This window comes from Zingiber officinale, chromosome 4B, assembly GCF_018446385.1.
Source record: "Zingiber officinale cultivar Zhangliang chromosome 4B, Zo_v1.1, whole genome shotgun sequence".
Classification (NCBI taxonomy): domain Eukaryota; kingdom Viridiplantae; phylum Streptophyta; class Magnoliopsida; order Zingiberales; family Zingiberaceae; genus Zingiber; species Zingiber officinale.
In genome coordinates, this window is record NC_055993.1 from 20822914 (window position 1) to 20828881 (window position 5968).

Consider the following 5968-nt stretch of genomic DNA (forward strand, 5'->3'; position numbering starts at 1 on the left):
CAGGCTTTATCCGCGCCCGCCGCTCAATCCCCTCAAAACCCTCCGTATAAGATCCGAAAAATTCCCAGAAAATTTCTAAAAATCCTGGAAAAATCCCATAAGATTTTCCGTCCAATATTATTTATTATTATTTTACGATATCTTACAAGCAAGCTTCGAGATCTTGGAACATCCAGTTTGATAAAGTGATCCAATCTCATGGATTCATTCAGTGTCCGGATGAGTCTTGTGTATATAAGAAAAGTGATAGAAACATGGTGGTATTTCTTGTACTATACGTAGATGACATTTTGCTCATTGGCAACAATGTCAAAGTGTTTTCAGATGTAAGGGTATGGATGCCCAAGAAGTTCGATATGAAGGATTTGGGAGAATGTGGACATATTCTTGGAATCAAAAAAATAAGGATTCGCAAGAAAATGATGTTGTGCTTATCTCAAACTTCATACATTGATATTATCCTAGCTTGTTTTAGCATGCAAAACTCCAAGAAAGGTTTTCTACCTTTTAGGCATAGAGTACCTTTATCTAAAGAAATGTGTCCTAAGATACCAAAGGAGATAGAGGAGATGAAGGCAGTTCCTTATAGTTCAACTATAGGAAGCCTAATGTATGCGATGCTATGTACGAGACCAGATATCTATTTTTCCGTGGGCATGATTAACAAATATCAAAGTACCCCAGGACAGGGACATTGGACTGCCGTAAATCATATATTAAAGTACCTGAAAAGGACTAGAGATTATATGTTGGTTTACAAGGCAGATGATTTGCTCCTTGTGGTTTACACGGATTCAGACTTCCAATCAGATAGGGACAGTAGTAAATCAACCTCGGGGTATGTGTTTACTTTGGGAGGTGGAGCCATAGCATGGAGGAGTGTTAAGCAGAAATGTGTTTCAGACTCTACCATGGAAGCTGAGTATGTGGCAGCCTCTGAGACAACCAAAGAAGTTATATGACTTAGAAACTTCTTGATGGACTTAGATGTGATTCCTGGTTTGCCCAAAGTTATCACAATTTATTGTGACAATAGTGGTGCAGTAGCAAACTCGAAGGAACCATGAGCCCATAAGGCAAGTAAACACATTGAGCGCAAGTACCACCTGATACGAGACATCGTAAAACGAGGAGAGGTTGTTTTCGCCAAGATTACATCAACAGATAACCTGGCAAATCCTTTCACTACGACCCTTCCGGCAAGAGCTTTTGATAGGCAAGTTGAGGGGATGAGAATAAGATGTATGACAGCATTTATGACAGCATAGTCTTTTAGTATAAGTGGGAGATTGTTGGGGTGTATACTATAAGCCTAGCTTTTGTATGAACATCTGTTTTGAAATATTTTGAAATGATAATCACTTTGGTCAAATGTTTACATTTTATATTTATATATATGTCAATGCAGTTGTCCATTTAATTTATATTGTAGATAACATGATGTGTGGTGCCACACAGAAGATCATGTTATCGGTTCCTTATAAATTATAAATAGTAACTCACAACCAAGATGGATTAGGAGAAACCATTGGAATGGTTGTAGTGTAATTTGGTATTAGTCTGTCTTGACTATAAAATTACAGTAGTAAACTTGTGTGTATTGAACAGGACCGTTTGAGGTTGTTTGATTTGTACTGACTACATAAAAGAATAGAACCTTTGTTATTATAGATTTACGTCCTCTTAATCCTTATATAATAACAAGCACGTATACTTAATATTTATTTCTTTAACTTATCAATGGGTGAGATTTATTCGTTAAATCAATAGGCCTGATGAGTTGGGAAAAAGCACTGTTTATATGGTGTATTGTTGATTATAGAAGGAATCTGTGTCCTAATTATTTAGGCTGATGACACTACAAGAAAATTGGGATTTTACAACACTTAAAAGACAACGCTTTTTTTAAAAAACGTTGTCTTTTTCTTTTTAACAACGCTTTTAATGAAAAGCGTTGTCTATTTCTTTATTTTCTTACTAATAGACAACGTTTTTTTAAAAACCGTTGTCTATTAGTGATTTTTATGGGTCAAACACAACGCTTTTTGAAAAGCGTTGTCTATTAGCATTTTTTTAATGTCTACGACAATGATTTTTAAAAAGCGTTGTGTATTGTTAAACCCTCATCTAAATCTGGGATAATACAAACCGTTGGATCAAGTACCCTTAGGTTTCACTCTCACAACTCCTCATCTCATGCTTATCTTCCCGAACCGCTCTCACAACTCTATCTTCCCGAACCCCTCTCCTTCCAACTCCTCCTCCCATGTCCTCTCCATCCAACTCCTCTCAAGCAAACCCCTCTCCGGCGAACTCCTCTCCGCGAACCTCCTCTCCTCTGAATTCCTTCACCTCTTCGTCAAATAGCAAATGCCCTAATCACTCCGCTCTTGGATCGCCGCCTCCGCACTAGATCTACTCGCCGGTGGTTTCCTCTACAGAAATGGTAGGGTTTACGGTTAATTCGACAAGGTTGATTCTTTTGTTTCCTGTTTTTTTCCCTGCATCAGATCATTATTTTGAAAGGTAACACAATATGTACGAATTAGTGTTTTTCTGAATTCTTTTCGTGACAAATTCTTTAATTTGCTCTTGGCATCTGCAGGCAAATGCTTGGATTTCAAGAGCATCAAAGTATCGGAGTTCAGTTTGGAAGGTTAGCGACAAACGGCCAGGTGATACTCTAATTAGGACGGGATCTATCACCTATGATATATATTTAGGGTGTTGCTCAGCTGTTTTATTTCTCAGGTTATAATGCCAGTGACTCAGATTCTAATGAGGAGAAGATTAACATCAAATCATCAGCAGAAGGACCTGGTTCATAAGGTGAGTTATTCTTCTGTTCTGTTTGGTAAATTTTTAAACTCAGATTCTAGATGATTGATGCTCTATCAAGTTAAAAGGCAAAAGAAATAAGTAGCCATGGATCACTATTATTTTATTTTTGCATCTCAAATAATTTATAGTGCAATATATCGGATATTTGAAAGGTCCTGTAAAATTGAATGGCCAAAGTGATTTACTGCTAATCTTGAACTATCTTTCACATATCTAGTTCTTTTGATTCCTGTTAATTTCATTTTTATTAATTCATTGATCATGACTCATGACAAGGAACACAAATTTGTCTTTCTGTTCTAATCTTGGTCAAGTGAAATTTCCTGCACGATGTTAAATATACCACAAAATTAAATAGTCTAGTGCAAGAAAGATATTCTTTTAGAATTTTAGGCCTTCATTTTTAAGTTGTTTTGTCATGTGCCTTAGTCTAGCTTGAGATGACAGCATACAAGGATGATTGCTCTCCTAGAGATGCTCAATCCTGAAGTTTAAGAATTAATTAGAGGTTTATTTCTCGAATGTGAAATTTATATTGTCAATATTTAGTTCAATAATCTTTGTGATTTTGGGTTGTAAAACTCTCTGCAAATTGGTTTGGGTACATGATTTAAAAACTTGCTCCTGGAGTGGAACTAGACAGTTTGGTACTGTTTTGATAGTAGGTGTTAAGAGGAAAAGAAGAGGGAGGAGCTTAGCTTAAGGCATTGCCCTGAAGAAGCCTTTTGACTTTCAAGAGTTCGTTCAACATTGACATTTATACGGAACTAAAGTTTTGCCCTTGCGTAGTGAAGAGGCTTCAGTCACCTGGAGTAGTCATGAGTAGGACAGTCACAAAGCTGTGGAGTTAAGCAACAAACTGTATATATAACTCATCCTTTTTTTGTTTTTCATACTCATTTTTTCAATTTCTCTGGAATTGTATATCTCAGCTACCTTTAAGAAGATTGAGAAAATGTCTGATCTGATTAACTTACAGTATTTAGTTATTCTATAAATAATTTGGATTTTCTGCTTTTCTAGTCTGACACCATTTGCTATTGTTTGTATAATAATTGCTAGTTATTCTAATTGTGAATTTATCATTTTGGATGAAGTCTCATCTTGGTGTTGTTTCTCCAAAATTTAAAAAGAAACAAGCTAGATCATCGCAGAAGTTAACTACCAAACTCCACAGTTCTTTGGAAGACCCCAACACAAATGATTTGGAGGATGATCTACCCGTAGATAATGCTTCAAAGCAATTGGTGCTTCATAATGAGGTTTCTAGTACACATTAGATATAAGTGAGAAATAGTAAAGGTATGTGTAATTATATATAACATATATTTTAATGTGTATGTTTATCATTATTAATTTGTCTCTAATTAACATAAGCTCCTCGGCAAGATGCCAAACAATGTGGTTATTATGTGATGTGATTTATGAGACAAATTGTTGAAGAAGTTGAAATTATCGAGAGAGATTCACTACGATCTATAGTAATATTTTCTTGCTTATGTCTCAAATTATTTGAAATAAACTATTTAAAATTTGCAAAGTCAACGTTGATGTTTTTTCATTAATGTTCACAGTTTACAGAAGCGGAGTATTCTCGAGAAGAAATTGATGAGGTGCGATCGGAGTTGGCAGAATGTATACAAGATCATATTTATGAGTAGGTACGTTCAAGTTTATGTAAGTTCATTACCTTGTTTTAGTTAAAGTTTATGTAAGTTCATTACCTTCTTGATGGCCCAAAAACATCAGAAGAGTTTAGGAATATGAATTTGGGATTGTCGTACCTTTTCAGGTCAAACAAAATATGACTGACAGAACTCATCAACTTCTAGATGCTCGATCAAAGGGTAGGTAATATCCAAGAGTCGACTTCAATATATTGTAGAAAATACCATGTTTACTGGTTCAAAAATGATTTTTTGCTACCTTCATGTTGACATGTTGAATTTTTAAATCCTTTCTTTGCACTCTAGAATCAAAGCCATATTTTATATGTATAGTTTAGTACGCCGGAAAACTACATTTGCTACTGAAAAATTTCAAGTCAAATTGTGTTTGATAAAGCTACAAGTTCTGCAAACCAAAGAAATCAGAACATATGCTGATTTCGACTTTAGTTCATATGTAAGAACTCAAATGAAATATATGCTGTTCTTTTTGCACTGCATCTCTAATTATGTATTTAGGTCTCATAGTGGTTTCCCTAGCATATCCAATTATGCTATTCTTTTTGCTATATTTCCATGGCGGAAACAAAGTAGCACATGTATTTTTCGTTTGCTCTATTCCCCGTTATTTTATGCTTAATTCTTTTTCTCTTAAAAATTATTGTATGGTGTGAACTGTGACCTTTATTTTCAGCTATTACCATCGAAAATTTCTTTTGCATAATACTGATGGTATTGTTTTCTGTGACAGATACACAGTGGTAGATGTTTTGTCCCAGTCTCAAGCCGTCAATCCATTTTGATCAATATATCTAGTAGAAGTAAGCATGCAGATCGTTGTCTTCGAGGCCGGCTAGCTATTTTGTGCTTTTTTATTTTAAATTTGAATGTCACTAACTACTTTGAAACAGAAATATTTAGTCTTTGTGTATAGTTGAATTCTCCTGTAAATACTAATACTTTGTAGTTGAATTCTATGTTTGGTACGAGTTTGAAATCATTAGCTGAGCTAATTAATGCTATTTTATATGTCAAATTTGAATATGGACATGGTAAAAGAAAATTAATAGTTTTGTAAATATAAAAAAATGATTTTGTAAATAGATTTTTTTAAAAAAGACAACGCTTTTAAAGCGTTGCACAAGTGTTGTCTTTGCCAAAAACAACAACACTTTTAAAGCGTTGCAATAATGATGTTTTTGCAAAAAATACACAACACTTTTAAAGTGTTGCAAAAACGTTGTCTTTGCTACAAACGACAACGCTTTTAAAGCGTTGTCTTTGAGCATACTTTTAACAACAGTGCTTTTAACAACGTTTTTTTCAGCCACATAGACAACGCTTTTAAAGCGTTGTCTATTAGCTTTTTTCTTGTAGTGTGATGTCCCCTTGAGGAGCTCATAAGGATTATCATGTAAACCCTGCAGGTGGACTTAGTTCGGCATGATAATAAAGTTGAG

At 34.8% G+C, this 5968-nt stretch overlaps 1 long non-coding RNA gene across 9 annotated transcripts; it reads left to right on the top strand.

Moving 5' to 3' along the window:
* The first annotated feature begins 2187 nt into the window (after positions 1-2187).
* LOC121974842 lies at positions 2188-5322 on the top strand. 9 transcript variants are annotated; one of them, XR_006110117.1, is made up of 6 exons: positions 2188-2446; positions 2606-2675; positions 2752-4322; positions 4416-4502; positions 4634-4688; positions 5260-5279. It is a non-coding gene; the product is annotated as an uncharacterized LOC121974842 (long non-coding RNA). The 9 variants fall into 9 exon arrangements; XR_006110115.1 differs by having other exon boundaries at positions 2752-4143; positions 4219-4502; XR_006110116.1 differs by having other exon boundaries at positions 2752-2829; positions 3507-4502.
* Positions 5323-5968: the final 646 nt, after the last annotated feature.